This window comes from Sus scrofa, chromosome 3 (genome assembly GCF_000003025.6).
Source record: "Sus scrofa isolate TJ Tabasco breed Duroc chromosome 3, Sscrofa11.1, whole genome shotgun sequence".
NCBI classification, from domain to species: Eukaryota; Metazoa; Chordata; class Mammalia; order Artiodactyla; family Suidae; genus Sus; species Sus scrofa.
In genome coordinates this window covers 36,525,206-36,548,584 of record NC_010445.4, presented here as the reverse complement: position 1 = coordinate 36,548,584, position 23,379 = coordinate 36,525,206, and the positions used below count along the sequence as shown (strand labels likewise).

The following is a 23,379-nucleotide window of genomic DNA, read 5'->3' as shown; positions in this document are numbered from 1 at the left end:
CGGGTGCCAGGAACAGCGGGAATCTGCCTGCGCACTTTGGTGAGGGTTCCTGGCCGGCTGGCCGCGTGCGCCCGGGTCACTGCCTCTCCACTGCCCTTCACGAGGTCTGAGGGAGGAGGCAGTTCGTGGCCTGGGAGGGCGTTTGGAAAGAAGCACCGAGTCCTTTGTGGGAGGCGGGGAAGAAGAGGGTCGCTGAGCAGGAGGGACAGTGTCAGTGTTTATGGGCACCGAGAGGGACGCCCAGGACACCACTGCGTTCGGCCCTGGGGGAGGGCCTGGGGCTAGCCTGAGAACTCAGGACTCGGAACTCCCCCGGCGCTCCTTTTGGTGCCTGAGGGCATCTTTACTCTAGGGAGGAAACCTAGGAGGTAGCAGCTCTCCAGCAGGCCTGGGGGAGCCTCTTATCAGCTGCAGTTTCCCAACTATCCAGGGTTGGAGGCGAGGGAGGGCTTCAGCGGGTCTCGGCTCCCACGTCCCTGATGCCCCGGGAGCCATCAAGGGATCCGCTCCGAGGGACCAGGCCAGCCCGGAAGCTGCCCGCGCGGAAAGGGAGGCGAAGCCCCTGATCCGCCTGGCTCGGGAGCCACCACCTCCGCTCCCTGCCGCCGGCGGGGAAAGGGAGGCTACTCCGCCCGCCTGGGCTAGGGCCGGGGTGCACCTGCCTGCCCCGGAGCGTTTGGGGCGGGGCTGCTCGAGCGCTTGGAAATCCAAGTCTGGTAGTCCTGGGAATAAGTACCCCACAGCGCATCTTCTCCGTTGAACTTGGAAAGAAGTGTGTGTGTATGTGTGTGTGGGGGTGTCGTGAGATAGCTTTGTCTGAGCTGAAATACAATGCACTGTAACTGGAGTTTTCTTTTATAATAATAATGATGATGGCATATTTTTATTATTTTTTAAAATCGAATGTGCCGAGATGTTTGGCTTTTTCAGCATAAGTTTAGAACACGCCTCAGCCTGTGATCCCTCCCTGCCCCGTCCTAGTTCATCTACCCTCTGTTTCCCATTTATCTTTGTTACGAAGGGGGAAAGAGAGAGAGAGATGAGAAGGCCTGGATCCTTTCAATTCTTAAGTGACCACAGAAGGCCTGGCTGGAGCCATGGGCAGACTTATTTTTGGCCAAGGTCTTTTTTCTTTAGAGGCAAGGACCTGGGCCCATGAAGGGTAAAGGTGGCCTGGCAGGGGCTTCAAGGGCAAGCCGGGGGGCGGACTCCAGACCTCTGTGCTCTCCAAGGTCTTCTGGGAAGCCCTGGGATCTCAGGGAATCCACTGGGTTTCCCCTAAGTTAACTCCTGGCTGAGTTGGGTTTGGAAGAAACTGGCCTCCCCTTTCCTAATTTTTGAAGGTACCACTAGCCTCCAGAGATAAGGCGGGGAAGCAGCACAGGGCCCCTGGCTCTGCCACCTGCTAGCTGTGTAACTAACCTCAGGCAGATGACATCACCTCCCTGTGCCTCAGTTTGTTCACCTGCCTGATGAATGTTACAGGGGTGGTATTGACCTTGGAGGGTTTGGGGGAGAATTAAATAAATGAATAAGCACAGAACAGGGTCCAGCACATGGCAAGTGCCTGGGTGAAGTTAGTTTTTCTTTTTCATTCTTTTTTTTTTTTTAAATCAAATCGATTACTCTCTATTTTGAGTCTTATGACACCTGGTGGGATAGAAAAGGGAGGCAGCTTCCCTCACATGCATGCACTTTCTTTTAAACCACAGATCCCATGGAAACCAAAAGGAGGCTGGTTAATCATACTGGGGGATTTCTCGGCGGAAACCTCTGCTCCACTCACTCTCCCCATGGTCTAAGGAGCATCACTGACACACCGGCCACAGGCTGAGATGTATGCTGGTTGGTGGCTTTTGACAGCATTTCAACAGGCACCTGTCCTCTGAAATTAAGTTTTTGCCACCGTTGTGCCTGTTTTCCTTTAGTCCGCAGAAAGGCCTGCTTCCCCTCAGCCTCCTGGGATGAGAGTATCATCTTAGAAAATCTTACTTTCCTAAGAACTCACTGTCTTGAACGTCACCCCGGGGTCCCAGGGTTTTTCACTCAGAAATGAGCCAAAACATGGGTCTGAGCAGATTTCTCCTCCTGGAATTGACCCACTCTGCTCTATTTTCTCTCCATGATAATTGATGCTATTTTTTTACCTGCTCCTCTAACGTCTGAGCACAGGCCTCTTCAACATCCTCACGTCTCTGATGACTTTTTTTTTTTTTTAAAAAAAACAAATTTAGCCTTTTTAGTTCAAGCCGTGCCAAACCATTATATGTTATAAAATTCCTTTCAGATAAGTTTTTTTTTTTTTTTCGTCTGGAAAATTGGGTCTGCTCTGTATAAACATATCTGACATTTCACCTATCTAAAAATGAGACCATTTTATTTGCATCCTTTAAGCTGATGTGTGGTGTGATGAACACGTTCCAAGAGGGAAATTGTCTCTGACTCGGAAGATATGTTGGGGACGCGGCGGTTTCCCAGTGGCGTGTGTGAAGGCTGTTGAAATCCAAGTGCATTTGCTCTGAAGGACACAGGGCAGCTCATCTCCCTTTGCCCACCCAGCCTGGGAGCCTCGCACCAATGAGGGGCCACCAATTACTACCCAGTGAGTGACTTTCCTGAAATCGTCATTTGTCCGTTTCCCTCCCTATTGCCCGAGACATAGCTGTTGTGCCAAAGGCCTGAAACTTGGAGATGATGTTTTTGAAATGCCCACGCCCTACCTTCATCATTTAAAATCCTGCCTTGAGGCACAAGTATAACTCTTAAAACTTTAATTAATAATCAGTGAGAGAGCTTCAAAATGAGGGACCCCCAGCCCCTGGTGTTGCCTTTGATGGAGAATGTGGTTAGACTAGGTGCCCAGGTCTGGGGCGTCCTTAGGCAGAGGACCCCTGGAGTTATAGGGAGAGAGAGCCATCCTCGTGTTTTATATCTGTGGTTGCTCTGGGCACCAGCCTTACCATTGGTCCATCACTGGTCACCAGACGCAAGAGATGCGGGTGACTCTTGCCTACTGCTATGGAGGGGTGTGTCTGTGGGGTTAGGGTTAGGGTTAGGGTTAGGGAGTGACTAAGGGCTAGGGTTAAGGAGTGACTAAGTGATACATGTTTATCTAGAACATACACCAGGTCAGATGTTCTGCTTGGGGAACAAGGCCAATGAGAATCTTGCCCTCTTGAAGTTTCTTTGTTTGTGGGGGAAGCCAGATCATAAGCAGGGGATGAAACTACATGTTTATGAGGATAGTGACAAGGGTTGTAGAGATTAGGATGTGACAGTATGACACAGAGCGACTTGGAAGGGCTTTCCAAGGAGGAGAGACATGAGCTGAGATCTCAGTGAAGAGACGTAGTTGGTAGGTATCAAGCGGTCCATTGATCCTGCGTTTATTGAGCCCAAGCACTGTTCAGACACTTAAGATACATGGTGATCCGATGGAACATCCCTTCCAGAGTCGTCTTCTCCATGAAGAGCATTTCAGAAAGAGGGAACAGCAAGCCCAAAGCCCTGGGGCTGTAACATTGATAACGTTGTATAGATGACCTTGGGGCCTGCGGGCTCCGAGTCCTAGTAAGGAGTCCAGCTATTATCCAGTGAAGCCATCAGAGGATTTAAAGCAGAGATGTGCCATGGTATATTTATGGCCTCCAGGGTGTGGGGAAGACCAGCAGATGTTTTTGAGAAGAGTAAATAAGCAAGCACGGCTTCCTGGCCCGCGCCAGCCTTTGTCTCAAAGTTCCAGTTCATCTCCGAAACCACATTTGGTCTCTGGACTTCCTGGCACTGGAAGGGTAAGCCCTGCAGCATCTAAGGAATTGACCCCCCCCCACAACCCCCACAGATGCCTCTTGGGGGCTTAGAACAAAGTCTTCCATTCAAGACAAGGGGTTGGTTTACAGGGAAAAGGAACCTCAGGTTTCTCGTGAATACTCGTTGTGTGTGGCTGGAACGCCAGCAGATATCCATATACATTATCCTACATAGTTCTTTCCCTAAACACCCCTTCAAAGCAGTGGCACGCCCCCATCGCCCCACAACTCGTCCCGGTGGCTTGGCTGACATCCTCCCCAGACCTGTTTCTGATGTCTTCCAGAAGGTTCCTTTTCAGAGTGTGGCCGTATTCTTCTCCCACGAGGGTGTGGTAATGGCTGTTGCTGGGAAGAAGGGAGTTGCTTCCTGAGGTTGCTGAGCGCCCCGGCGTGGTCCGTCTTTGGAGGCGCTCCTGGCCTCGGAGGGTGGTTAATGATGGTTGATGAAGGGTGTGGCCGTCAGGACAGGGCAACTTTCTTCCCACATTGGACCCTCGGAGCCAATCTGTCTTTATCCACAACCCTGGGACCCTGCCAGCGGCCATCAGAGGCGCTGTGATGATGAGGAGTTATGTATTTTGAACACTTGCTCGAGAACACAGGCCTTGCTCCATGCTCTGCTTGCATGGCTGTGTGTCGAGCTGTGTTTTCCTGGCCTGGGATCATCTGCCCTCAGCCCCTTCACTCACCTTGTTGACTCCCTAGCCCTCCTGCTGCTTAGGGAGACCCTCTCGGTCATTCCCTGTATGGATTCCCCATCCTTACAGTCATCCGGGGGCAGCTCTGTTTCCTCCCTTTCGCTCACTCGCTGGATAGTAACGTCAGGTGGGCCGTGCATACACCTGGTTTGGACATCAGGATATTCCTGGCATCTGGAAGGGTGCTTGGCACAGGGTGGATCCTGGATATGGTGATATTGAGGGATTCCACTGGATCCTTCTAGCACACTCGGAAGCGGAGTCTTTCCGTGTCCCCAGTTGGCAGTGGGATGGAGAGCTTTAGGGAGGCAATTCATCTCAGGGCACCAGGGCACCCAGGGAGGGGGCCGTGCTGTGCGGTGGGGGTGGAGGTGGCGAACCTGGCTGCTTCGAATCTCTTTCCAGAGCCACTCAAGCTAAAGCTGTTGGAGGCACCAAGTTGGTCACAGCATCTCATGCCGTTGTATATGACTGGCCTGTGTGGGGGTCTGCCTGGATGTAACCTGGCTTTTGTTCTGCTCTTTGTCACCTGGGGATCCTCGGGCCCCTGGCTCTGGGCTCACGCTCTGAGTGTGATTTTTCAGGGAGCGCGAGGCCCCCTGTCTGGCTGTGGGGTGCCATCCTCTCAAGGCTCACCCTGCTCTGATAACCTCAGAGTGCAGTTTGCACACCCAGGCTCACTCCCTTGAAGCACCCTCCTCTGAATCTGCTCCCTTTTCCTTTTCCTGAGAACAAAATTAGACTTTGCCAGCATAATAGATCGACGTGTGCCATCACTTTGGTCATGGCTAGGTCTGTCTGTCTTTCCTCAAGATGTTTCTTTTCTGTGAACTTTAGCAAAGAGAGAGTCAGCGATGAGGGCGTGGATGTAGGCTTTTGAAATTGTCTTCTTGGTGTCATCCTCTGTTCTCCAAGATCTACAGCATTTGTAGGGCGGGCCTTCTTGCATGGGCACGGGAAAGAAGGCTGGGCACTCATCATTGTGTTAACACTTTCTCACAAACTTTATTCCGATCCCATTTTACGGACGGGACTACTGAGGCTCAAAGACTAAGTTGCAGACCCAAGTGGCTTCTCTCTTCTGCCCTGTGCTGAGGAGGCATGTCCGGTCCTGAGGGGCAAAGCAGAGGAACCGCCACAAGACATGCTGGAGGTTGGAGGTAACCCAGGGTGATGGTTAGGGTTCAGAATCAGACTGTCCGGCTTCAGATCCCATCTCCATCCCTTACCAGCTCCATGCCCTTTGGTCTTCCTTAACCCATTTGAGCCTTACTCTCCCATTTGGAGATAAGGATTCTATGGTGCAGGGTCAGTCTGATAATGAATCAGCACCGTAAATTATTTTAGCAAAGTGCCTGGCACACAGTGTGTGTTCACCAGCGGTCTTTACTATGATAATAGTAACAATTCTTATTACTGTTTTGTCATAATTATATCATGGTTGTTGTTGTTGCTGCTAGAATTTCAGAGTCCCTTGAGGCAGCAGACTGGCCCCAGGATGTGAGTCCTACGCTTTCCTCTTGGCTGTAACCAAGATGATAAATTGAGAGCGAAGGGGAAAGGACCCAGCAAGGCTGCAAGTGTATAGTCGAGGGAGGTGACAGGCCCGTGTCTCTATATGGAGTTCTGCCTGCCGAGGACTGCTGACAGCGGCCATATGCACGGGCTCTGATTGATTGGCAGAGAGAAACACTAATATATTAGACTTGTTATGAAAAGTGACAGAGCAGGGAATCGAGAGGCTGATTCAGCATCAGCAGCCCTGGCTGGATCCTGCTGCCACTCTCTGGGTGTTTGTTTCCCACAGGGCAAACCCTCCATCTCAACCCCGGGATCATTGCCTATGTTCTAGACTGAGTCTCTCATGGATGCCCTGGGCCTGAGCCGCTTCTTCTGGGGTCTTTCTAAAGGGAAGGCTGGCCTGTGGCATGGCTCACTGTCGCAGCATCATGCAAAACATACCTTTTCCTCAGGCAGCCTTAGAAAGTTGGGTCCCGGTCAGGCCGCTGCTGATTGCAAAGGCTGATCAGAAGGTGGAAATGACACATGGGGAGATGCCCAAAGGAGAGGAAAAAAAGTCCGCATTTGCCCGAGTTGGAAAATTTCAGGAGCTTCCTTGGGGAGACTAATGAGGGGTATTACTACTTTTCTGTAGAACATGAAACGCTTCATTGGCAGGGTTCTTGTTTCTAATTGGGGGAGTTTGGCCAGTCTCAATTATAGTGGGTAGGATGCTGGCTAAATATGGAGAAATCCCCTTGCCTTTCAAGATGATGGCACGTTGACCTAAGCTCGTGGAGTTCTTTTGGAGTCAGGAAAGCTTTGAGAAGACCAAGCTCCCTGAGAACCATGACACAAGCTTTGGATCCAGGCACACCTAACTTTTGAGTCCAGACTCTGCACTTTCCAGCTGTGTGACCTTGGGCAAGTTATTGAACGTCTCTGAGCTCTCTTTCCCTATCAAAGGACGAATGATTCTGCCTCTCTCACCAAGGATTGATTCTCCAGAGTGAGGTAAGTTAAGAACTAACACATAGGAGTTCTCTTGTGGTGCAGTGGTTGAGGATCTGGCATCACTGTAGCTGCTTAGGCCTGGGAACTTCTTGCTCCCCCACCCCATCCCCCCAAAAAGAGCTGACACAGAGACTTCTGAGCCTATTTTCTCTTCATCCATTTATTTACCTTGTAATATTCAGACAAGAACTCTTGTACTCCAAGACTCTTTGATACAAAAGTTTCTGTAGTTAAGGTGCCTGTGGTTTTTAAAAAGATACTTTGTTTTCGAGTGAACTTTGTTTTGCACATGAAACTTGCATAGGTTTAGTTTGGGTGAACTTACAGTCACCTTTGAAAATATGTCATGAGGACAAATATGTCATGAGGACAAGGAACCCAGGACCCCACAAAATTCAGTTCTACTCTGCTCTGCTTTGCTGCTGTCAGCTGCCAATGAGAGATAAGAAAGCCATTTGATGTCGTATTTTGAAAAAAATAGATATTCTGTATACACACAGAGAAAGAATAGACTGTTTAGACCAGAGTTTGAGAGTGGTTACAACTGAGTCTAAAACTTGTGCAAAGAACAAAATATTGTGGGAAACAAATAAGGGGGAACCAAGAAAGATAACGGGCTCTGGAGAATTCACACTCACTGCTGGTATTTGCTGTGATGACACCTAAGGGCTCTGTTCACTGTCCCTGTGTTATCTCCGGTCTCAGGATCAGAAAAAGTTCCTTCTTTTCAGAGGTATTTATTGGTATATAAATACCAGACATTCTAAATGGAACAAATGATCATGTTCCTTTTTCACAAAGCCTGCCAGGAAGCTCAGAGCTGATTTTTACAGTCCAGTAAAGGACTGTATGGGATTTGCCAGCATAGATTTTACATATTGATCTCACTGTTGACTCCATTTTGCCTTTAACATTCACCTTTTGTTGTAATATATGTGGCTCATTTCATTTTTTTTTTAAGAAAATTTATCCTTGCTAAGGTACCTAAAATAAATATACATAAGATAGGTAGGCATTCCTGTTGTGGCTCAGCAGGTTAAGAACCCAACATTTGTCCAGAGGGACGCGGGTTTGATCCCTGGCCTCGCTCAGTGGGTTAAGGATCCAGCATTGCTGCAAGCTGCAGTGTAGATCACAGATGGGGCTGTGATGGATCTGGCATTGTGGCTGTGGCCTTGGCTGCAGCTCTGATTGGACCCCTAGCCTGGCAACTTCCATATGCCACAGGGGTGGCCGTAAAAAAAAAAAAAAAAAAAAAGATGGTGGTTGGGAGGCACAGATGAATAGGTTGTAGCGCTTTAAAAACACCAGGAATTCCCAGAAAATAGGACAGCATAGGGCAGTGGTAGGTATCCTGAGCTAGACCCGGAGCAAAGGAGTGTCATTTTGAGTCACAGCAGAGCAAATGGGCACTCTTATTTTCATTCATTTTTTTTCTTAAAAAAAATTTCCTCCACGTGTGTTATTTATGGCATGTAGGATTGCTTTTCTGGGGTCATTGCCTTTCTCATGTATTCAGTCAACGTTTTAGACCCAAGCTCGGTTGTAGGCTTCATGGTGCTGGCATGGTACACTGACCAGTGATTGGGACCAACAAGATCTCAGCCTCCTGAAGCTTATTCTCCGGTGGGAGAGACCACACAAGCCATGAAAATACACACATAGACCCGTTATATTGTTTTGTTTTGTTTTTTTTGTCTTTTTAGGGCCAAACCCACGACATAGGGACATACCCGGGCTAGGGTAGGGACGTACCCTACACCACAGCCACAGCAACACAAGATCTGAGCTGCATCTGCAACCTGCACCACAGCTTATGGCAATACCAGAACCTTAACCCACCGAGTGAGGCTAGGGATCAAACCTGCGTCCTCATGGCTGCTAGTCAGATTCGTTTCCACTGAGCCACATTGGGAACTCCCCGTTACATTAAGTATTAAGATGGAAACAAAACTGGGCACTAAGGGACTAAATAGGTGAATGGCCGTGTTGAGCGGGATGGAGTGGGGAGCTCTCTCCAAGGAGAGGCTTGTAGGTGCCGTTTAAGCTGAGACTTGGAGAGTGACAAGGATCAAGTTCTGCCAAACGTGGTGGAAGGAGGTCAGGAGGCTGTGGTGGCTGCAGGCACCCATGTGTGTGACCCTGGGCCAGGGTGGGGGGCAGGGAGGGCGCTCTGCACGCTCTGAAGACTGTACAACCCCCCCCCCCCGCCAGTGCCTGGAGTAGTGGGAGCCAGTGTGTCCATGCGGCTGGAGGAGCTGCAGAGGCCACAGCACGCAGCCTGTGCTTGAGGCCCGCGTTCCTTTGGAAATGGGCCAGGTCTTTGCTTGCACTGTCATTTCTGGGCGTGTTGCTCATGAGAGGAGCTCCTGGGAGCACCTTTGGGGGAATGGGGACGTGGGAGTGTGTGTGAGTGCGTGCGTGTGTGTTGTGCATGCCAGTGTGCACTGTGTGCATGTTTGTGTGCGTGTGCATGTGTGTGCACGTGCATTGTGTGCGTGACTATGAGTATGCATGTGTGTATGTGTGTGCATGTGAGTATGGTGCATGTGTGTGTGTGCGTGACACGGGAGGCAGAGAGGGCACAGAGGCTGGCCCCATGGTGGTTTCGTGGGCTCTGACTTCAGGCCCCGGGAGGATGAGGAGTGCCGGGGAGGTGGGTTCTGCCTGTTATGCACCCAGGGTGTCTTTCCATTTAGGTTCACGTCCCGCTACTGTAGCCGCTGTTGCGAAGGTGCATTCAGTGAGTGACCGCAGCATGGGAGATGGAGCCAGACCCCAACTCCATGAATACACCTTCGTAACGTCCCTAAAGTGAAACCAGTTTCCTTCTTCCCCTTAGGCCACCCCTAAATTGCCGCCTCAGTGGCTCCATGTCCCTATCAGGGATTTAAAAATAACCGGGGAACGCTTTTGAGCCTCAGCATTCTGGATTTTGCTTTCAATGCCTTTTTTTTGGTTTTGGTTGGTTGGTTGGGGTTTTGGGGGTTTTTTGTTCTTTTATAGCACAGCAGAGGCCCTTTTGCCGCTTGCCCTAAGTCATGGCTTTGGGTGCCCTCCCTTTTCACTCCTGGTTTGGGTTTTGCTGCCTGCCTTGCCAGCCTTGCCAGCAGGAATGTTCTGATTTCTGTTCCGTGTTCTCCCAGCGTAGTTAGAGGCCTGTTACCCTGTGTTCATCATTTCCAGACAAGGATTGGTGGAATTCCCATTTATAGTAACAAAATCAAGGGGAAACAGCTAGCAGAATTTAATTTGTCTCCATCCTACCTCTTCTACTTATTACAAAAAATAAAATAAAATTATTAACTCCCTGGAGTTCCAGATTGCTTTACCGAAAGAGGGGAGGGGAACCACTCCAGGAGGAAGAGGCTCTTGGGCTTTCATTCTTAACGATCTTCTCTGTAGATAATTTTAGGGAGTGTTTTGGGGAATATTAATTTTGCTCGGCCACGGATGGGCCTCAGCTCACGAGAATGAGTGGAGAGCAGTGTCTGGAACAGTCGCCTGTCTTCAAAAAGTTTATGAAATGCCAGCAGATGTCACTGTGCCCTTGCCATTTTAGTATTTTTCCCCTTACAACTTTTGTTAAAAGCAACGCTAATTATTTTCCGTCGTAAAACAAAAACAAACACAACAAAGCAAAAGCATGTTCTCCCACAGTCATCAATTAAGAGATCACGAAGCAACATCTTTTTAAGGTCTCGGGGGAGACCAACAGAACGCATTTCCTAAGGTGAATCCTCTGTATCACCTGTGTAATATAATTGTCTTTTTCCCAGAATAGTGGCTTCAGATTTCAAAGCCTAGTGCCAGTTTTATTTTTTTTTTTTCCTCCTTCCCTCTAAGCTATTGTTCGCCAGCTAATAATAGCCCTGGAACCAGCTCAGCTTTTGAGAACCAAGTGGCTCTGCTAATTGATACAGCGCTTCATCTGAGAGCTGGAGTTTGCAAAGGAGCTGGTGAAGGGGGAGGCTGGGGGTACCCGTGTCCTGACCCGTCTGAGTTCTAATGAGAGCCTCTCACACTTTTCCCTGTTGTCCTGAGCACAACACAGGGCCTGCCGATAGTCTTCTTCTTTTTGGATGAAAAATGGGGGGCATCTCTACAGAAAAACATTCGACCCAAGTATTTAAAAATTAATCATTTTCCGCAAGGGCTGATTTGCCAGTATTTACAAAAGACAAGCATAGAAGAAGCCAATTTCGAGGCAGGGGATGACGGATTTGACAAGGCACAGTGGCTGCTTCACTGTATTTATTTAATTGTTTAGATTACAATGGTATAATACTAAAAAAAAAAAAAAAGAAAAAAAAGGCAAGAGTATCCCTGGAAAAATATATTTCTCTTCCACTTACCTCCCAGCTCACCAGAAACGCTACTCTCATGGTTTCTTATGCATCTTGTCATAGGTTTATTATGCACAGACATTCCCACTGGTCTCGCATAGGCTATGCAGAGTTCCACTCACTCCTCATTTTGTTTAAAAATTTAAGAATATATTGGGAGTTCCCGTCGTGGCACAGTGGTTAACAAATATGACTAGGAACCATGAGGTTTCGAGTTCAGTCCTTGGCCTTGCTCAGTGGGTTAAGGATCCGGCGTTGCCGTGAGCTATGGTGCGGGTTGCTGTGAGCTATGGTGCGGGTTACAGATGCGGCTTGGATCCCGCATTGCTGTGGCTCTGGTGTAGGCCGGCGGCTATAGCTCTGATTAGACCCCTAGCCTGGGAACCTCCATATGCCTCGGGAGTGGCCCAAGAAATGGCAAAAAGACAAAAAAAAAAAAAAGAATATATTTATGTTTTGAAAATTATTCCATATCCAAACATCTACCCACTTTTTCATGGGTGTATAGTCATCCATGGCTCCCACTTACATCATTTGGTTAGTCTCCTTTGATGGAAAGTTATGTCCTTTCTGGTATTTTGCTCGCACAGGGCGGGCCTTGAATACCCTTGACCAGCTTTTTCTCACGTGTAAGTTTGTAGGATGAATGCCTGGAGATGGAGTGGCTGGGCCAGGGGAGATGGGCCTGGCGTTTTCACAGCCACCTCCCACCAAAGGCTTTGGCGGGCACGTGCCCTGGCACCTCGGTGGGTGACAGAGTTGCAATGGAGCCACATCACGGTTCTGGTTCTGGTTTGGTGGCCATGGTGCAGGTGCACACATGGGACCGGGGCACATTGTTTGCCTGTGGGCGCATTTTGCAGTTCTTGTCATTCCGGTTTTCGGCTAACCTGTCCATCGGCCACGTACTCTGCCAAGCAAGAGCTTTCATTCCGTTTTCACCTGTTGTCCTGTGGAGCAAACCTCAGAGATGGGGACATGGGGACCGAAAGATAGAGAGAGAGGGAGAGGAGAGAGAGGAGGTGTCAAGTGCTTCGCTTAGGGTCTCAGGACTGGTGGGGAGGGACTCACACGTCCTGCGGTAATCCCCAGATGTGCTTTGAACAGCAGCGATCAGTACTTTTGAGTTGCATCAGGATTTAGCATCAACGCTCTTGCACTATTGGCGTTTGGATGGGAGAGCGTCCTGGCGCTGCGGGGGGCTGTCCTGTACGTCGTTGGATGGTTGTAGCAGCATCCCCGCCTCTGCCTACCAGATGCAGGTAGCACCCCCATTCTTGGGCCATGACTACCAGAGGCGTTCCCCCAGTTGGAAACCAGTGATGCAGACACAGAGCACATGTGCTGTGGGGACACAGACTGTCACCCAGGACATGGCTTTGAGGAGGCTGATGGCAGGGGTCTTCCTTAAACTTGACCTTGCTCAGGGACACCCGCTTGGTTCTGCTCAAGGGTGGGGGCAGCTGGGCTCCTTCCCGCAAACTCCAGTCCAGGAAGGCACAGCAGGGGGTGCTCAGGCCACTCACAGTCAATGCTCCCCGACACGACTTGGTCTTTTAGCCTGTCGTTTAGAAACGTCCATGAAAAATTGCCTGGTAAAATGGACTTCTAAAAAATCATGTTCTCAAGGACAGCCCAGCTTATATATTATGCAGGCTTCCCGTTCATGCATTTTCATTCAGTGCTCGGTAACGCCCGACATCAAAACGGCAGGTGCCAGGCCCGCGTGCCACCACCTCCCTCTCCCGCGACGTGGCAGACACTGATAATCAAACCCCCTCCCCTGCTCAGAGATGCCTCCTTAGAATCCTCAATACATCCCTTTAGGCATCTCCTCTTGGCCAATTGGAATGACTATGTGGAATGAAATGTATTTGCCATCCCTATTACACGGTGCCTTTTTGGCCGAGAAGAAGGATTATGCCATCGACGGAGGCAGGCTTATCATGAGGCATTAGCTTATTTTTCAGTGACTCCAAGAAAAGGGCCTGATGGATATGAGGCAATGTCGATTCTTACGGCATTGGGAATGAATATCCTCTTTCTTAGCAATAATTGGGCCCTTGGGAACACGGGGATGTCAGGGGCATTTTTACATATGCTCCCCTCTTGCAGGCTGTTGTTTGTATTGTATTGTCCCTCCCTCGCCAAAAATAACCCCCTCCTTTTAAAGCTCCATGAGGCCGCCAGCCGAGGGTGAAAGGAGATGCTTTGTATACAATGGAGCCGAGACAATTCCCTTAGCAAAGGACATTCAGAAGCTGTGGGATATTATTGGAACTGTGTCACTTCTCAGCATGGGGCCTGTGAGGAAACTTTAAAAGAGAAAAGGAACTGGACCATCCAAGACTTTGCAGAAGTCGGGTCTGATTTCTAAAGGCCCCGAGGCTTGCCCTGGGATGGCAGGTGTGGCTAAGACATTGAGAGGCTTTGAGCTGGTACCTTGTAGCTGTCCCTCCTAGCATCATGTTTGATTCCCTTTTTGCCTTTTTTGAAGACGGGAGGTGGGGGGCTGGGGGAGGGGGTGTGTTCCCACAGGATTGTTTGCATAAATTTAGTAATTTGACTAACCTACATGCAAATATCCATGGCTGAAATAGTTTTGAACTAGTGTTCTGTTTCTCTTCCTAGGGAGCCGGGTGAAAGGAACCCTGGAAAGACAGCCCTCGGTCAGAGGTCACCTGTCTCCTTCTTTGGGGTGGATAGCAATGCTTTGCTTTTTCCACTTTCAGACAGTCTCTGTGATATAGGCGCTATAAGACGTATTATCGTCTCATTGTTCCTCTTCTAAGAAAGGAATTCTCACTTTGGAGGCCACCGGTGGACCCGTGGACTTCAGGGGCTTAACTGAAATGATACTCAAAATTATAAGAATAGGGAGTTCCTGTTGTGGCTTAGTGGGGTACACACCCGACTAGTATGCATGAGGGTGTGGGTTCCATCCGTAGCCTCACTCAGTGGGTTAAGGATCTGGTGTTGCCATGAGCTGTGGTGTAGGTCACAGATGTGTTTCGGATCCAGTACTGCTGTGGCTGTGGTGTAGGCTGGCAGCTGCAGCTCTGATTCAACCCCTCGCCTGGGCACATCCATATGCTGCAGGTGCAGCCCTTAAAAAAAAATTGTAAGAACAACTTTTTACTTGGGTGTTAAGTCCATAGCCTTTTTTTTTTCTTTTTAAATCAGATTTTCAGAGAAATTTCAGCCAAAAATCCCGTTAATGCTGAGGTGTTAACCAAAACAACAGTAAGAATCTTGGGAGTTCCCGCCGTGGTGCAGTGGTTGACGAATCCGACTAAGAACCATGAGGCTGTGGTTTCCATCCCTGGCCTTGCTCAGTGGGTTCAGGATCTGACGTTGTTATGAGCTGTGGTGTAGGTCGCAGACGTAGTTCGGATCTGGTGTTGCTGTGGCTCTGGTGTAGGCAGGTGGCTACAGCTCCATGTAGACCCTAGCCTGGGAACCTCCATATGCTGCGGGAGCAGCCCTAGAAAAGACAAAAAACAAAAACAAAAAACAAACCAAAAAAACCCCAAAAAAACAAAAAAACCCAATAAGAATCACAATAACAATGTCAGGAAATACTTAATTGCATGCCCCTGGGCTCAATAACTTTGATGATAACTAAAATCAGAAAGTCCTTCCTGAAAATTCCAGGAGGCCAAGCCACCAGCATGGGCATTTGCAACATTTCTACTCAAGTTCTCCACAATTGGACTTCTTAGTCCAAGGCAGACTTATAGTCCCCAGTAAACTCTAGTAATAATGCATGTTTATTTCAATACTACAAGCTCGATAAAACACTACCTTTAGATAGCCATCGGTCATTCATAAAAATAAATAAATAAAAAGTTTGGAAAATTGTACTTTCATGATGCAAAGTACCAAGGAGAAGACTTGCATTTTGGCTCCTCAGTGGCCCATCACGAGGACTTTCTGGGCTGATAGACTGGACGGACCATCATACATCCCTCCTCTGGGAGACTGGGGACGGTCGGAGCAGAGGAGGGTCTGCCATTGAATCTTCCTTTACCTGATAGCCTCATTTTTAACAGAGTGACTCTAAAAACCATGTTTTCTAACCTTTTTTGTTTTATGAATTATCACCAGGCTTGAAATGTGTGCACGCATGCACACACTCTACAAGCTTGAAATGTGTGCACGCATGCACACACTCTACAAATAAGTATAGTCCACTGCTTATGTGAACAGATGTGTGTGGACTATACAGATTGGCCTGCACTGGTCATTTGTGTATGTCAGTATTCCCTTCGGCCCAATTTTATTTATTTTAGTTCTTTTATTTTTTTTTGGTCTTTGTTCCTTTTAGGGCTGCACCAGCACCAGCGGCACACGGAGGTTCCCAGGCTAGGGGTCGAATGGGAGCTACAGCTGCTGGCCTACACCATAGCTCATGGCAACACCTGATCCTGAACCAATGGAGTGAGGCCAGGGATCGAACCCACAACCTCCTGGTTCCTAGTCGGCTTCGTTTCCATTGCGCCACGACGGGAACTCCCCATCTGCCCAGTTTTAGATGATCACTCATAAATAAAATTTAGTGCTCTTTCAAAACTTCTTCATCGGCCAGTCTATTTTGAGAGAAGTTCATTAGCTTTATCCGTGTGGGGGCAATGTATCTATTTCCGAGATACCTAGTAGGGACTTTTGTGACCCACTATTTTATGAGGCAAAATAAATTAACTGAAAGGAAACCCATTTTGTTGGCTTTAGAGCTCTGGTTTTTGACTTGGGCGAATTCTGCAGAAAAGCTAAGCAGAATTCTTTACCACCTGGGATTAGATGTTTCCTTATCCTCCAACGCGGAAGTCCTACTCGACCGACCCTGTACATTTGAATGGCTGTGATTTTCAGCTTGCACAGATTCTGCTGGACCCTGGCCCAGCGGTGTCTTTGATTTTCTGTGCATCAGTTTCTATATGTGGACAGGCAGCCTGATACCACATACCAGGGAGTGTTCTCTACTCTTTCCATGCATCCTGGTTTGCAAAAAAGTAAAATATGCTGAATCCCACAGAAAGTTTCCACTTCCCAGACCAAGCTGTGTGCATAGCAGGGAGGAGAGACCAGATGGCCAGTGGGTTTAAATCAGCAGAGAGCCAGCTGGATGCATGAGAGGGCATTTCCTCTCCCTGGAACCCGGTCAGGGCAGGTCCTGGCACTCTGAGCAGGACAAGAGCATCAATGTCAAGATCTCTGTCTGGCTCCCAGGACCCTTGGACAAATAGGAGTTGCACTGGAAGCTGGCAGAAGAGCTGAGGACAGCTCTCAGTTTCCTGCCTGTTTGGAAAAAAAAAAAAATGCAGTGTGACAGAAGGTTTGCGGGTAAAATGCTGATGAACAGGAAGTAACCATATTTCCCTGTGTTAGCAGCAGCTCGGAGACTGAAGTTCTAGAATGAGGGCACATGATTTGGGCAGTTTGAGATCCCAAAGGGAGGAATTTTTTTTTTCCATAGAAAGTGAAACTTTTTAGGGGGTTCCCTGGTGGCTCAGCAGGTTAAGAATCTAGCATTGTCACTGCTGTGCCGCAGGTTCAACCCTGGGCCTGGGAACTTCTGCATGCTGTGGGTGTGGCCAAAAAAAAAAATGAACCCTTGACCCCTGAATAATTAAGCACCTCTTAGACAGTTTGCTTCTGCCCCTGTGATTCCTGATCCCCAGTGTTGACAGGGGGACTTGTTCAGTTGTTTTGAGGAAAGCTGTAGACTTTTCACATTCTCTCATCTGTAATGACGTATTTCAGAGTGTTTTTAAAATTCCTCCCTTTTTTGGTGAACGGGTCGGTTGTCTATTGCTACAGAACCACTTAATCCCAAACTTGGCAGCTTCAAGCAATAAGCACGTGGCACGGCATGCAGTTTCTGCAGGTCAGGATTCAGGGTGCAGCTCAGCTGGGTGATTCTGCCTCAGAGTCTCTTAGGCGGTTTTGGTCAAGTTGTTGGTGGAGGCTGTCATTATCTGAAGGTCCAAGTGGGGCAGAAGGACCTGTTTCCATGTTCCCACATCTTTGCTAGCAGGTCTTCATTCTCTGATGATTTATTAGAAAGAGGCGTCATTGCCTTGTCACGTGTGCATCTTTGTAGAGTTGCTTACGACAGCTTCCAATAGAGAAAGGGGTGTGTGTGTGTGTGTGTTTGTGTGTCTGTCTGTCTGTGAGAGGAAGGGAAGGGGCAATGGAGGGAGAGAGAGAGAGCACACGAACACGAGTGAGCATGAGAGCAAGAAGTCCCAGTGATTTTGGGGGTACATGTGGTACGATTTTTTGGTACAGATTCTCCTGTTATTAACATCTTGCCTTAATGTGGTGCCTTTGTCACACTTGGTGAACCTAGACCGATTCATTTTTATTAACGAAAGTCCACAACTTACCTTAGAGTTCACCTTTTGTGCTGCACAATTCTGCGGGTTTTACAGTTGGTTTCTTTGTTTTTCCTTTTTAGGGTCACACATGGAAGTTCCCAGGCTGGGGGTTGAATTGGAGCTACAGCTTCCAGCCTACACCACAGCCGCAGCAACTCGGGATCCAAGCCACATCTGCGACCTACACCATAGCTCATGGCAACACTGGATCCTTAACCCACGGAGCGAGGCCGGGGATTGAACCCGCAACCTCATGGTTATGAGTCGGATTCGTTTCCACTGTGCCACAATGGGAACTTCTCTGTGGGTTTTCTTTTCCAATTTTTTTTTTTTACTATGGCAAGGAACACATGACATAAAATTTACTGTTTTAACCCTGTTAGGGGGAGGTGGTATGCAGTTCAGTCATATTAAGTCTATTCATGTGGCTGTGAAACCATTACCACCATCTCTATCCATGGCTCTTTTCATCTGGCAGAAGTGAAACTCTAGGAGCTCCCTGGTGGTGCAGCAGATTAAGGATCTAGCATTGTCACTGCCGTGTCTCTGGTTACAGCTGTGGTGTGGGCTCCTCCCTGACCCAGGAATTTCCACATGCCATGGGTGTGGCCACCCCCCCCAAACAACCTGAAACTCTGTATCTATTAAACAGCAACTTCCTTTTCCTCCCCCCACCCCCACACCATCCTTCTACTTTCTGTCTGATTTTAACTCCTCAGAGCACAGGATATAAAGCATCATACAGTATTTGTCTTTCTGTGACTGGATTATTAGTATTATTTTTTTGCTTTTTAGGGCTGTACTTGCAACATGTGGAGTTCCCCAGGCTAGGGGTCAAACTGGAGCTGTAGCTGCCAGCCTACACCACAGACACAGCCACGCCAGATCTGAGCCGTGTCTGCAACCTACACCACAGCTCATGGCAACACTGGATCCTTAACCCACAGAGCAAGGCCAGGGATGGAGCCTGCATCCTCATGGATACTAGTCAGATTCATTAACCACTGAACCACAGTGGGAACTCCTGGATTATTTTACTTAACAGTATCTTCAAGCTTCATTGATGTGTTGTAGCTTGTGTCAAGTTTCTTTTTTTTAGGGCTGAATAATATTCTGTTGTATGTAGATGCCATACAACATGTAGAATATTGTTCACCCATTGATGGAAACTTGAGTTGCTTCTGTATTTGGCTGCTGTGACTGTTCTCTTATATTGACAAAGCATCACGTCATGCATCTTACACCACAGATGCATGCATCTTGCACTGCCCTGAAAGCCCCCCATGCTGGAAGGCACTATCTTTTTTACTGCTTTGCCTTTTCCAGGATGTTCCGCCGTGGGAAGCATACAGTATGCACCCCCGTAGTCCTTATGACCTAGTCTCCAAGTCCTCAGCATTATTTCTGCCTTTTTCTATTTGTTGGAAGCCAGTCCAGCCCACGCTCAGGGGGAAGGTCATTACACCCCACCATTTAACATGGGGAAGGAAGATCACTAAATTCGTAGACAGGTTTTTTTTTTTTTTTTTCAGAAATTGACATTTTGTTGGAGTGCAGTTGACTTCCCATGTTGTGTGAGTTTCAGGGCACAGTAAAGCGTATCCATTATACGTATGCGCACATCCGTTCTTTTTCAGATGCTTTTCCCACGTAGGTTCTTGCAGAGTATTGAGTAGATTTCCTTCTGCTACACAGTAGGTCCTTGTTTTTAAGACAGATTTTTAAAGCCCCCAGGTTAAGAAGTTGAAACTGGACGTGCCAGTGTTCTGTGGGCATCTGCTGTGTGCTGGGCACGGCCTTGGTGTTTTGTGTGTACTATCCATCTAACCCTGGCACGGATGCCATGAGGTCGCTCGCTGGGCTGTTTCTCAGTTTTCCAGATGACAGGATGTGACCTTCCCAGGTTGCACATCTTATAAGTGGCAAAGCCAGAACTCATACTCAGGTCTGCCTGAAACCGAAGGCTGCATTTCAAAACGATATCACGTTGCCTCCCCTCCATCTTGGGAGACATCTAGATACGAGGCTTAGATGTAGGAGACACAGCTTGATCACACAGTCAGGAGATGCCAGAGGGTGATGCCAGGCGTCTTGAGTTGCCCCTGAAAAGGCTATGTGACCTTTTGCAGGCTCTAGGGGACAATGCTCTTCCTTGCTTTCTCTGTCTTCTGGAAGCTGTCTGCCTTCCTTGGCTTGTGGCTCTTCCTCCTTCTTCCAAGCTGATCACCTTGCCTCGGACTCTCTTCTGCCTTCTCCTTCCACCTGTGAGGACCCTCATGAGCGTGCTGGGCCCACCCAGACAATTGGGAGTCGTCTTCCTAGCTTCAGATCGGCTGATGAGCCATTTGAATTCAACCTACAGACTTGATGGGCTTCATTCACAAACTTAATTGACAGGTTTTCAGAGATTCCCAGGAATGGCTGGGGGGCGGGGTGGGGGGGGGTGTGCACGGCCCCTGAAGGGGCCATTATTCTGTCTATAGTCCATCTGCTCTTTCTCCAGGAAGTTAATAAACAGGAACTACATTTATGGCTCCTTTGCTCTTGAATGTCGGGGGGAGTGTTGGCTGGAGGTTGGAGGGAGGGAGCTGAGTGCATTGGAGGCATTTTGGGTCCCGGCACCCTTCGGGATGTCTAGAGGGCACTGCTTTCTCTGCCCGCCCCCCAGCAGCCCCCTTTCCTACTGGGGCCACGCTGCTTCTAATTTGGGGTACACATCCTGTCTGGTACCCCTGCATTCTGCCCACACCTTTGAAAATAGCACCTGGGTAAGTAAACTCTCCTTAAATAATCTGAATTTGAGTGTGCCATCTGTTTCCTAGGGATAACTTGACTGATACAGTGGCTAAGGATATTCATCTTTAAAATAAACAACAAAAAAATTGGGTGTCTTAAATTAGGGCAGGTTGACTCTTTGAAAGCATGCTACTTGACCCCTTGATGGAGCTGTCATGTGGAGCCAGAAACCCAATTACTTTTCCACATCGAGGCAGTGCTTTTGGCCTGCTTCACCAGAAGCCTCCTTAGAAGGTTGGACATCCTCGCGTTGAGTCTTTTCCGGTGTCTGGGTTACAACAGGTGAGGAGCCCAAGGCGCTCCCCCACTCAAGGTGGGTTATTGTCCCTGTCTTAGAAGACCCGATGCACGTAAAACAAACAAACAAACAAAAAAAAAAAACACTTTTTTTTTTAATAGCCAAACAATTCCACAGGTGAGCTAATGAGCTAATTACAGATAGCAGTTTCCAAACATTATCGTGCCACAGGTAAACAGCATCTGCCTTTGAGGAAGGTGTGAAATTTTAAAAAGGTGTGAAGTTATGGGTAATATCTGAAGATGCTTGTGTACTTCAGGTGGTTCCCTTTCTTTATTCTGGAGAAATATTATGAAATATCTGTATGTGCGTTTCCCTATGAGAACCGTGAAAACTCAGTAACACACACTAAGCCCCTCCCTTGGTCTAAGTCACAAGCCCGAAGTTGGTTCTCTCTTCTGGGGCATCGTCTGAGCCTGGGTCTGCTCCGGGGTCCACAGAGCTGGGGTTTTGTCACTGTTCCTCATGTTTCCGCATCATCTTTGTTTCAGTTTTGGAATAATAGTCCCTCTGCTGTCACAGACACAGAGTTTGCAAAATTTCGAGATGCTTGTCTTTATGCTCCATCAGTGGTTCTAACTATTGTTTGCATATTAAGATACTTGAGAGAGCCTTAAAGGCATCCATGATGGCCAGCCAGAGGCCCCAGAGACTCAAATTTAATTGGTCCAGGATGGGGCTTCTAATAAGCATCAGGGCTCATAGCAATGGACCCAAAATAAAGCTTCTCAAATTTTGATGGGCATGCAGATCACCAGAGAATCTTGTTAAAATGCAAATGCTGATTCAGTAAGTCTGGGGTGGGGCCTGAGATTCTGAAATTCTGATAAACTCCTGAGTAACGCTGATGCTGCTGATGTCAGAACATCCTTTGAGGGGTAAGGAGGTTGGGCATTTGGAGGGTGACAGATCACTTCTTAGGATGGCTGAACGTTCATGTTTGGGTCTTTGGCGGCTTGAGTCAAGGTTCCGCATTCTCTAAGGGTCAGGAAACTGTAGGTTAACTTGAGTTTTATGGCTATAAACTCAGTGGAGTCTTCAATGGTTTTCTAACACAGCCAAGCCTCTCATATCCATCCATCTATTCATTTTTTGTTCATTCAGTGAATATGTATTAGACACTCTTCATACACTAGGCATTTTTTAATGGCTAAACATAATTCAATGCAAAAGATAAATGGGCTTCTTGCCCTTGGAGACTCCAGTGAAGGGAGTGGCAAGAGATATTTCAGGAGTAAATAGGAGTCAACAAGAGAAGTACAGGTGATATAAGCACTATGCACTAAATAAAGCTTGGGGGTTCCCACTGTGGCTCAGTGGAAACGAACCTGACTAGTGTCCATGAGGTTGCGGGTTTGATCCCTGGCCTTGCTCAGTGGATTAAGGATCCAGTGTTGCCACGAGCTGTGGGGTAAGTCACAGACATGGCTCAGATCTGGCATTGCTGTGGCTGTGGTATAGGCCGGCAGCTGCAGCTCCAATTCAACCACTAGCCTGGGAACCTCCACATGCTGCAGGGGCGGCCCTAAAAAGACATAAATAAAATAAAACAAAATAAAGCTTGCTGCACGAGGGAGTATCCTTTTGTGGAGGATGGGCGTATAGTTTGATTCGCTACCGTGGGTGGGAAGTTTCTCGGCAGAGATGGCATTTTGTCTGTGACATGAAGGCTGAGAATAAGGCAGGCAGAGGCTCCAGGGAACACCTTTCCAGGAAAAGAGAAAAGCGGGGGCAAAGGCCCTGAGAGTAGAAATGAGATTGATTGATTGGGGAGCAGAAAGGGGGTCCGTGTATCCTTGGTGCAGTGAGTGAGGGGGTGAATGAAATGAAGAGGTTGGATGGACAGACCGCGCAGGGGATTGCACCCTAGACGAGGGCTTGGAGCTCCTCCCTAAGTACCTAGGGAAACCGCTGGAGAGGTCTCAGCAAGGAGGAAATAGCTTCTGATTTATGTGTTAAAAGGATCCCTTTGGTTGCTATGTGACAGATGTGTCAAGAGCAGAGACACAGGGGAACTGGTGAGTAGACTCAGAGGAGCCCAAAGTTAGAGGTGTTGGTGGCCAGTCCAAGAAAAATGGCCATGGGATGGATAACATTCGGTGGTCACACCAACGGATGGAGGAGCGAAGGGAAGGGAGGAAGAAGGGGGGACTCCCAGCCTGTGGGTACCTGGCAGTGACTTGAAGATGGAGGAACCAGTCCATCTGTTGGGCCTTTCAAGACTCAAGATCTCCATTTTGAACAAGCTTGAGATGCCCGGGAAACTTTCAAGTATGGATTGAAGAACAGAGTTTATACCCAAGTCTAGAGATCAAGGAAGAAGTCCAGTCTAAAGATAGAATTTAAAGATAGAATTTGGTGGGAGGGGGCATCCACACTTTATCACATTAGAAGTCAACTTGTTGGGAGTTCCTATTGTGGCTCTTGGGTAATGAGCCACGAGGACTTGGGTTTGATCCCTGGCATCTATCGATGCCGTGAGCTGTGGTGTAGGTCGCAGACGTGGCTCAGATCCCATGTTGCTGTGGCTGTGGTGTA

The 23,379-nt window shown here is 48.4% G+C and overlaps 1 protein-coding gene across 9 annotated transcripts in view; it reads left to right on the top strand.

Annotated features, from left to right (window-relative positions):
* The window catches only part of RBFOX1 (RNA binding protein, fox-1 homolog 1), a 2,271,070-nt gene that overhangs the window by 661,188 nt on the left and 1,586,503 nt on the right, over positions 1–23,379 (top strand). The window lies entirely within an intron of this gene.